The 11,192-nt window shown below is 31.8% G+C and overlaps 1 pseudogene; it reads left to right on the top strand.

The window, feature by feature from the left end:
* The first annotated feature begins 430 nt into the window (after positions 1–430).
* On the top strand, positions 431–10,354 carry LOC129289985 (PI-PLC X domain-containing protein At5g67130-like; annotated as a pseudogene).
* The last annotated feature ends 838 nt before the right edge of the window (positions 10,355–11,192 follow it).

Here is an 11,192-nt window from a genome sequence, read left to right as displayed (position 1 = left end):
ACAGCTCTTAAAACAAAAAATAAGGAAGTTCTTAATCTAGGAATTTGATAAGAATTTAATCCATAACCTACAAGGTCGTAAGATCGAATCTCATTGTTGATATAAGGACTTTGTTGGTAGGCATATCTTGGCTTTACTAAGCTCATGGGATCTAACTCAATTTTTTTTTCAAAAAAAGAAAAAATATTTGCCACAAGGGTTGATCATTCCTATAGGGTTTTTTTCTTTTACATCTCTGCATCTTTAGCATATATGAGACTCCAACAATAGTTATTGGCAAGCAAAGAGAGATTTAACTCCCTTCCAATATGGGGTTGACTTTCACACTAGGAAAATAAGAGTTTCTAAGATAAATTACGAAGGAGGATTGAAGGGAGTGAATAATGAGACTTCTATAAGGTCAAACTTGGTGTTAAGAGCACGTAGAAATATGGACATTCAAGGGCATCAACTTATGGATTTCAAAACTATCTTAGCTAAGATGAGTTTTGGTGGGATTGAAGAAGTTCAACCAGATTTCATTTCAGTATACGATGACCGAGGATGGTGATCTATCTACCTTTGTTCTTACGTTTAGCTTTGGGGTCACTACTCTTGAATTTGCGTGTGTTTTCATGATTGTGTTATTTCGCTTATGTGCCATTTAGGGTGGCCATGGCTGCACGGGAATCATCTTGGGTGCTTATCACCCCTAATGAGCTTTTAACGGTGCAAATTTAAATCTTGTAATTTATATTTTTTATATTTATTAAAAAATTTATAAAAATAATAAATGCTTATTACTAATTTGAAAATCTAGATTTAATCTAAATGATCCAAATTCTATTTGAGACACGATGGGCACTAAATTATCTTTATTTTAATTTATTATGAACATAACAAACTTTGACATGTTCATATAAAACATATTTCCCCTTACAGACCAATTGTGACTTGAATTTCCAAAAATTCAAGGGACACTGGACAGATGGTTTTTATAAGTATCATTTCCGTTTACATTATCAGATGTTACATTCTTAACTTCATTGTCATTTAAAACAACCTAAGCACTTGCTTAGATCCATTGCATGTTTTAAATATGTGAAATATATATAACACACACACACACACAAAATCTAAATTGTTCAGTCCCAATTTAAATGATTTTACCAATTTTTTCTTTTATTTTAATTAAAATTAAATTTATAATTTTTTGAAAGTATCGTTTAAAAACATTAAATTTGATTGAAAATCAATCAAAAACTAATTAAGAACTTGCCAAAATCAATAAAGATAAATTTTATTTTAAAAATATGTTAGTTCATTATGTTCAATTGGACAACGGTTCAATTACAATTATAGTAATTTAATATTGAAATAATTTAACTAATTCAATGATTGATCTAATAATTTTAAAAAATATTGATAATGATAATAAAATTTCTAGTTTTTTCTTAAATCAAATATAAATGATTTTTTAAAAAAATTGATAACTGCACAGAAGTGGAAGTTTCCTTTGTTTAAATAAACGAATCTACAACCTTTCATATTCAAATTCCAAATTAACACACCGGAAACCTCCTTGTCGATCATTGTCCTTTTCTGCTCTCTTCAATGGCTTTACTGCTACCTTTTGTCATTGCTTCAATCTTCCTCATCTCTTCATGTTCTGCTTCTTCTGTTCCTGATCATAATAAGAATCTCTATAAGGTTCTTCTTTTTGTCCATCGTTTATCAATGTGTGTGTGAGTGTGTGTGTGTGTGTGTGTGTGTGTGTGTGAATCATATATCAGATATGAGACGCACAAAAGTGGCGAAGCAGGAGTTTCATTAATTATTTGGTAGATAGTGAATTCGTTGTTTTGTAGTTTCAGGTTCTTGAAAAATGCTCAAGCAGAAGACACTGGAGTCGGGCAGTTCTGCAGTTCTTGTCCTATAAAGTTTGAGGGATTAAGATGTGTGAGATCAACAACTTCAAACCCATTTAATCTTTTGGTATATATATCTCCATCTCTATTAATTTCCCTTCTCTACTCCATAGAGTGATCTCTACTTTTTGTACTTTGTGTCTCTGTGAGTGCGTGACACAGAGTGAGAGAGATATAATCCGAAATCACAATATTAATTGGCTCATTACCTTCTTTAATTTGTCCATCTTTTTGGGAACTACATGGATAATATTGTGTGATGAGAAATTTTACATGGGTAAAAGCTCTATTATTAACAATCTATCTATTATATTCTATATACACATGAAAAGTATATATTTTTACTGTTTATTGCCATTATTAACATCTCGATCATCAACTTGTAGTAACATTATTTTTCTTATTTCACTTTGTGCTTTCAAAATTTTATATATCCTCTTGTATTGCATAGAGAAGGTCAACATATGATTTGGAAGATAATTTTGAAGTTCTAAAAGCTTTTAGGAGATATTATATTGAAGTAATTTTCTAAGATATTAATTTTATTATTATTCTTTAAAATGATAACGTTTGTATAATGAAGAGGTTTGGATTGTAATTTATTCTATAATAAATTCCTGAATGAACATCTTAATAATGAATTTTTTTAATCATTTAGTAATGATGTATTTTCTTTGGTTGGAATAATATATACTATACTAATTAACAAGGTTGATTTGGGCAGAATGATTCTCTTCCATTCAACAGATATGCATATTTGACAACACACAACTCATTTGCAATTCAAAAAGAAGGGCCAAAAGCAAACCAAATCCTAAACACTACAGAGCTTCCAAGAGTTACCTTCTCAAATCAAGAAGATAGTATAACACAGCAATTACATGTAAGCAAAACAATATTAAGATCGTCACTCTATTTACTTGCTTAATCATTACTCTGATAGGTTTTACAAGATTGTTTTTGGGTTGTTTCCTTTTTTCGAAAAACAATGATACATTAATGGATGAATCATTACCCAAAATACCCTTCATAATTTAATGTGAGTTCAGGTTTAGTATTAAAATGATAGAAGGCACTTTTGGAAAGTTGTACTGCTACTCTTTTTTAACAAAGTTACGGTTTCTAATTATTATTTAACTTTAACTACCTTCGTTTGTCCTTGCAATTTAGTTACGAACACTTTATTAAACACAACGGAGGGAGTATATTGATGTTTTTTTTTAATGACGTATTATCATCTTGTACTTAATTCACATCAATTTAATTAATTTTGAAGAATTGAGTTCGAGCTCTTATGTTGGACACTTATGACTACAAAGGAGACGTTTGGTTGTGCCATTCCTTCTTGGGAAAATGTAATCCGTTTACTGCATTTGTATGTGCCACATTACTTACTACCAACTTAATATATGTTACTACATTATATTTATTTTTTAATATAAGGAAAATTAATCTTTTAGTCTTTCAACTTTTAACTCACTTGTAACTCAGTCCCTCAACTATAACTTGCTGCGACTCAGCCCCTTAACTATAACTCGCTGCAACTCAGTCCCTCAACTTTTGATTTACCTATAACTTGGTCTTTATTTTTTATTTTTTTTAATTTTTTTTATTGAATAAGAGGGATAAAAAATTGCTCATATATTATTTTAAAATACCCTCTTCTTATTTATTAATGTGAGATATAAGTTAATATGAAAAAAAAATTAACAAAGGTTAAGGGACTAATTTGTAAGTGATTCAAAAGTTGAGGGACTGAGTCATACGCGAGTTATAGTTGAGGGACTTAATCACAGCGAGTCATAATTGAGGGACTGAGTTATAAGTGACTTAAAAGTTAGAGGACTAAAAGATTAATTTTCCCTTTAATATAATATATCTTTTTCTAATATTCAAGTATAACTATAGGTTAAATAGTTAGACTAGAGTCAGAATTTTGTCTTAGGATGAGAGATTGATTTGTAGATGACAGGACCAAATGTAACCTTGTGAGAAGTAACCAAGTCAATAATGGATAATGTTACTGACCCTATTATTTTCTTTTAATCAAAAAATTGGATTGAGTTGGGCTGAGTCATAAATTTAGAACTTGACCAACCCAATCCTCTTTAGATAATAATTTTTATAGTTAAATAGCCAATTGGCCCATAAACTATATATAAGTCCAAGAGTCTATGACCCTGAACTTAGTTTTGGTACATTGTTCACCTTCAGCTTTTGAAAATGTTATAATGTTATCTTTACTGTTAACAAAAGTTAATTTTGATCGTTACTTAACTTAAAAATGATAAAAAAAAGAACCAAAATATTATAGAAAAGGAACAAAAAATTATAAACAAGAACCCAAAAATTATAGAAAAGGACTAAGAAAATTTTATTGGTCAATTTCTATATTTTTTGAGGTCTTTTCTATAATTTTTTTATCAACTAACAATCAAAGTTAACATTTATTAATGCTAAATGCCATATTGTAATGTTTTGATATGTTGAAAGAAAATATTGCACAAAAAATGAGTTTGGGCACCCGCATACGTTTAGACTTATAGTTTAGGAGCTAATTTTCCATTTACCCCCATTTTATGTTATCATGTAAAAAATTAATTTTATAATAGGATTTAAAAGTATTTTCACAAGAATTAATATTGATTTTTTTTAATTTTGTTGATATATCTATCAACTGCACATAGTTAATTGATGAATATTTCTGTTTATTTGTGTGTGTGTGTGTGTGTGTGTGTGTGTGTGTGTGTGTGTGTGTGTGATTTTGCTGACAGGAACCTTTGATAAATGCTTTAAAGGAAGTAGAAGTGTTTCTTGCAGGGAATCCATCGGAAATTTTGACAATAATATTGGAAGATCATGTGGAGTTACCATGTGGGTTAACCAAAGTATTCAAGGCTTCAGGTTTGATGAAGTACTGGTTTCCTCTCGCAAGCATGCCTCAAGATGGCCAAGATTGGCCTTTAGTCAAGCACATGCTTGCTAAAAACCATAGGCTCATTGTCTTCACTTCTCAGAAACCCAAGCAAGAAAGTGAAGGCATAGCTTACCAATGGAACTTCATGGTTGAAAATCAGTGTGAGTGGCATCAAATTATAACTCTCTCGAAATCACATCTCTGATATTTAAAACTTGACAAAAAAACATATGCATAAACTTCCAAATTAATTTGTATAGATTTCATGTCCTTAATTATCATCATGTTATTTCACCAACAGGCTCATAATGTCATTGCTTATATACCCTCTTAAAGTTTGTTTTTTTAATGCAAATAACATCTTTAGACTGTGAATTATCTACAAATAATAACTCTCATATAGCTGTTTAGTCATGCGTATATAAATTTTTTGTCATATTATATTTCATCAGTGAATCAATGGAAAATTATTTGGGGGGTAAAATGCAGAAATTTAAAAGTTTAAGAAGTTCGTTATAAAGTTTATAAAGGTTAAGGATGTTATTTACATTTAGCCCCAACGTTTACAAAATATTACGTATAATTTAACTAGAAAAAATAATTTAACTTTATTGTTTGCAAGTTAATCAATTGTTTTGTAACTCTCTTTAAAAAGACTAGCACACATTCTCTTTTAAGTTTTAAGCAATAAAACAAAGAAAACAACAATAAACAATTCAAATCTAATAACAAGAAATCATAGAATTCAGTTTTTATATAAACTCGATAGTTTTGTTATGTGAAGATAAGGCATTTTGAGAATATTATTGCAGATGGACGCAGGGGGATGGTTAAAGGGAAATGTCCAAAACGGGAAGAGTCAGCAGAACTGAATGACAAAAGCAAATCATTGGTTTTGGTGAATCACTTCAGAACCATTCCAATCAAACTAACTGCTTGTAAAGATAATTTACAAGACCTCATCCACATGCTTCCTTCTTGTTATGTTGAAGCTGGTAATCGCTGGGCCAATTTTGTTGCTGTTGACTTTTACAAGGTAACAGTTTTTACCATACACAACATTTTAACAATTCAAATACTCATACGTGAGAATTTTGATACTTTCTCTACCACCAAAAAAAAAAAAAAAGTGAAATTAGAGGCGTACTTATAGTAGAGTCAGAATCCATCTCTAACCCAAAAAAAAAAAAAATTAAGTCACCGCTAATTTTAGTATTGCTAATCCTATTTGAAAAGAAATTTTTCAGTCTCTAATCTGTCTCTATTTTCAAAAATTTTAGTAATAACTAATTTTTTTTTAAATCATATCACTGTGCCATCACTATTAGGAGAAAAAAAAAAGCCATATTACAAGGTTATTCAAGTCTGTATTAGATGATTAAGAACCGGCCAATATGATGCGGTCGCACATTCACGAAATCTGTATTGGACAATTAAAGGAACCGTCCAATATTTAACAACACATAAGAACCTGTCCATATTGCTACCAGAGAGGAGGCTGGGATTGTTAAGGCCATATTGGACGGTTTTATGTTCAATTATGTTCCTATTTTATGAAGCCTAATTTTATATTCACAATTATGGCATATCCCGTATTTATGTTATTTGTATATATCCATGTTCACAATTTCATTTCACCACTAACAGAGAAGTGAAGGAGGAGGATCATTTCAAGCTGTGGATATGTTGAATGGGAGGCTCTTATGTGGATGTCATGATCTCCATGCCTGTTTGGTAATTTTAGAATATATAACATAGAATTATTTATTTATGCTCTATTTTGGAGTATAAATGCTAAATATAATTTTATTTTTTCACGTACAATTATTATAGGAAAAATGTGTTTTGTTATTTAAAATTTTATAATAGAGATATTATTCTAAATATTCTATAGGATATATCAAGCGCTAATACTTTCATGTCTGTTTTTTATGCAGCATGGATCATCATGTAGACGAAGAAAGTTTCTGCAAATCCCATTTGAAAAATTCGTTGGGCTTAGATAAACCCAACTAATCAAAGAGTACCTGTTTGTGTGGTTTTCCATAATATTTGTGGATTATTGCTGGCAGTTTACCTTTGCATGAGATACAAGAAATAATTAAGCTTAATTGATGTGGAAAAATTGGCGATTCAAAGAATTATTTAGGTTAGGGCTTCTATTCAATAGGATTTTATGTAATCTAACTTATGGAATACATATGAACAAGGCCTGGCTACCTTTAAGCCATTAAAGCAATAGGGCCTCACATGAATTATAAGTCACCTTTATACTGTGTTTAGATATATATGAATTTGAATTTAAATTTAGATTTAGGTTAAATTTTTTATTTTTATTTGGGCACTTTAAAATTTATGGATTTAGATTTACTTGTGTGTGTATGAATGTAATAGCCCATAATACAATTATAAAATTAGAATAAATAATTACGCAAATTTATGTATTTTATCAATTGTTGGAGGGACATTAACAAGAAGTGTTGGGGTCCACTGGATTTTCTCTTAGTCTTTACTTGTTAGGTCACATGTTCGAAACCTTATGGTGCATAAAGGGAGATTTTAATTTTGCTTAACCTATATGAAACTACGCTTCTGCCCTGTAAAGAGAAACAGAGAAGAGGAGTCAGAAAAATTGAGTTCGCGAATATAATATTCTCCTCCTCCACCATTGTTTTTGATTCCTCCAGAAGCTCCGAGAGAGTTTTATCGTTCCTTTTTCCTGTGTGTCCGTTGGCCGGTGACCGTGGGTACTCCTCTCGCTGCCGCCTCTGGAGATCGAAGGTGCACCAAATTTTCTTCCTTTTGTTCTTCTTCTCTGCTTTGCGTCATCTTCTTGGTTCTTGCTTCTTCCTCCGTCTTCTTCCTTTCGGTGGCCGATGTGTGTGAGTTGGTTTTATCAGCGAGTGAAAGAGAGATTTTCTGACACTGTTGGAAGCTTGATTCACAAAATTTCCTCCTCCCCTGTTTCATCGTTGATATCTTCCTCCCTCTCTATTGTCATGTGGCAGCGTCCTTTTTCTTCCTGCTCTGATGCCACTGACTTAGTGTGGAATTTTCATGTGTTTGGGAAAGCTTCATTCCTCTCATCCCATCTCTCATTTGCTACTCAGGTGAAGGAATTCCCACTTCTCTTCTCCTCCTCGTCCAGTTTGAGCATGGGTATGATTCGGTGGCTAAAATTTTGTTCTTCTCCATTTGTGTCAGCTGCCGTGCATGGGTAAGGGAGAAGATGATGTTTAAGCAAGCTTACATTAGGGGCCAAGAAGTTTAGATAGGTAATTATGCCTTAAACATTTTGATTGTTGTAAAAAAGAAAGATGTGTTTAAATGATATTCAATACATATTTAGATTGATTATTATATTAAGACCGGAATTGAGGAGGTAGATAAACTTAAATATTGACATTCGAAGTTTTGCATGAGGTTTGAAGAAAAAAAATAGCTTAGAATTTTAATTTGGAGAGTTATGCTTGTGAGGTGTTTGATAAAATGTGTGTGAGAGGGAAAAAATTTTAATAGATATTGTGGCAAAATAAATGTGATGATTATATTGCCGTTAGTTAAATAATTATTAGAAAACAATCACATATTGTCTTTAATGAAAGTTGGGATTGGAGTTAGATTTTTTTCAAATGGTATGTTGAGTAGAAAATAACAATTGAATTACTTGGGCACTAGGATTTAAAGACCAAGCATTGTTACAAGAGGACAAGTTAGGAGTAAATTATTTATTTGAGTACCCATCAGATAAGTGAATAACGTCTCAACTTATTTACTAATAAAATTATTTATCTAAAATATTACATTTTTATGTAGACTATTTTTAATAACAAATATGTTAAGTATGGGATATTTTGTTAGTTAAATTTCTTTATCTTGTGAAATTATGAAGTGATTGAGAAGAATAATTAAATTATGGTATGTGCATGTATTTTTCTTATGAAGTATACTTTCAAGATTAATGAAATTATTTTTATCACTTATGGTAATTTTGGTTACTTAATAAACGCAAGCATGGACATTAGTTATAAAATTTTATTCTGGCAAGTTTTGATGCTTAAAACTATACATGCGAGTTTGATTTTGAGAATAAAAACTGTATTTTAATAGTGATGATTTTCTTGCATGTTTGAAAATGAATTTTGAGGGGACTTTATACAGAATACTGGTTGCTAATGGTAGTCCCGTTAGCCCATGGTGCCCTTGATTCATGATTAGCTAGCTTGATCTGCATGAGCTTTATTCTCATGTTTGTTATTCGTGGGTCTTGTACCTACGTCTGTTTCATGGCTTTGGCCGCATCTATTTACCCTCGTGGACTATATTTTCATATCTGTTTAGTGGTTTTAACCACATCTGATTAGTTACCGTCGTGAACTGTGTATTCATGTTTGTCTTCGTGGCATAAGTTGCGTTTGGTTAGTTACCCTCGTAGGCACATATTAGTTACCTTCGTGGATTATATGTCCACATTTGTCTTCGTGGCATAAGTTGCATTTGGCTAGTTACCTTCATGGACTATGTGTCCATATTTGTCTTCATGGCATAAACTGTGTTTGGTTATTTACCCTCATGGACTGTGTGTCCACGTTTGTTAATTGTTATTATAAGTCCCTATAAATATAAATTTGATTATTTGGTGATTTTATATCTCATTTGTTTTAATTAGTAATATATTTATAATTATTTATTTTGTTTATTTGCATCTTTGAAATTAAACGATAACAATATTTGATGTAATAATTTAATGGTTTAATTACATATAATCCTTTTATTTTGAAGTTTATTAAATTTTTCATGAAGATCATTGTCTCTTTAACTTACACAATTGTTTCAAACTTTTCTTTTATTCATGTTTAGTTATTTATTATTGGGATGTTATTCACTAAAAATTATTATTTTGATCTCAGATACATTAGTTGATATTGTACCTTCCGCTAACCATTGAGAGGCCGTAATATTCAGTTGAAGTGAGGAATTGTACATCAAGCTTCTTTTAATGTAAACTTATGCTATGTTTGGATGCACATGGATTTAGATTTGGATTTGAATTTGAGCCAAATTCATTGTTTGGGTAATTAAAAATGTATGGATTTGGATTTGACCCAAATTCAAATCCAAGTTCTACCTCAATCTCTTTGTAATTTGAAATCCTTTCTAAACCCCTATTATTTCAAATCTTAACTTAATCTCTTTTGTAATTTGACCTAAATCCATGAAGGCTTGATTGACTTGCTAACAGTAATTGGACCGGTTCGCTGAAGTTAACGGAAACAAATTGCCATCGTTGACCGAGACTGGACGACTGGCTTCCACTGGGATTGAACCAACGGGGACAACTAGAACTAAATGGCCGACTTCCATTGAGACCGGACCGACGGGGATGATTAGGATTGGACGGATGGTGACAATAGGGATGGGACGACCGACTTCCACTAGGACAGCTAGGGACCGAATCGATGTTGACGATTGGACTATACTAATGGTGATTATCAAGAGGGGACCACCAACTTCCACCGGGATCAGATAGATGGCGACTACTGGCACCGAAAGGCTAACTTCCACAAAACTGGACTGACAATGACAACAGGGACTGAACGATCAACTTTGACAGGATTGGAGCAATGGCAATGATGGGGACCTGATAGTCGACTTCCACTGGGTCTCGTCTCGATGGAAGTTAGCCGTCTTATCCTGATCGTCACAGTGGGTTTGGCCTCGATGGTTGTCATCGGTTCAGTTTTGGTAGAAGTTGGCCTTTTGATCCTAGTGGATGTCAGTCATCCGATTCCTGTCGTTGCCGTTAGTTCGGTCTTGGTGGAAGTCGGTAGTCCAGTCCCCATCGATTCAATCCTGGTAGAAGTCAGCCATCTAGTCCATGTCATCACAATGGTCCAGTCCTTATGGAAGTCAGGTGTCCCGTCTCGGTCATCACCGATACCATAGTCCTAGTCAGTTTTGACTGTCTGATCCTATTGAAAATTGGCCATTCGTATTGTTGAGTTTGACTAATTTTTTAAGTTTCTTTTAAATTGAAATATAGAATTTAAAAATTAAAATTTTACTTTAGATTTAAACAAAGGATTTTAATATTGTAATTTAAAATTTTTTATATCATCAAACAAAGAATAAACTATGAATTTCAAATGTGAGATTTTAAATATGAGATTTTAAATCCAAATTCCCAACTTAAATCCACCTATCCAAACACAACCTTAAACCCATGTATTATATTTTGTTAATTTTTATATCAAGGGCTCCACATAAGATATAGTTAGAGTCCTCGTCCTTATTATTTATATTTTGGTTATTTGCTGATGGGAATAGAGTTCTGTTCCTTGCTTTTGCTGTTGTTTTGTAAAATGATT

This window comes from Prosopis cineraria, unplaced genomic scaffold, assembly GCF_029017545.1.
Source record: "Prosopis cineraria cultivar Desert tree isolate PC_DT_omini unplaced genomic scaffold, ASM2901754v1 PC13, whole genome shotgun sequence".
In the NCBI taxonomy this organism is placed as follows: Eukaryota; Viridiplantae; Streptophyta; class Magnoliopsida; order Fabales; family Fabaceae; genus Prosopis; species Prosopis cineraria.
Note: the sequence above shows the minus strand (reverse complement) of the source record. Positions and strands in the feature narration are given on the sequence as shown.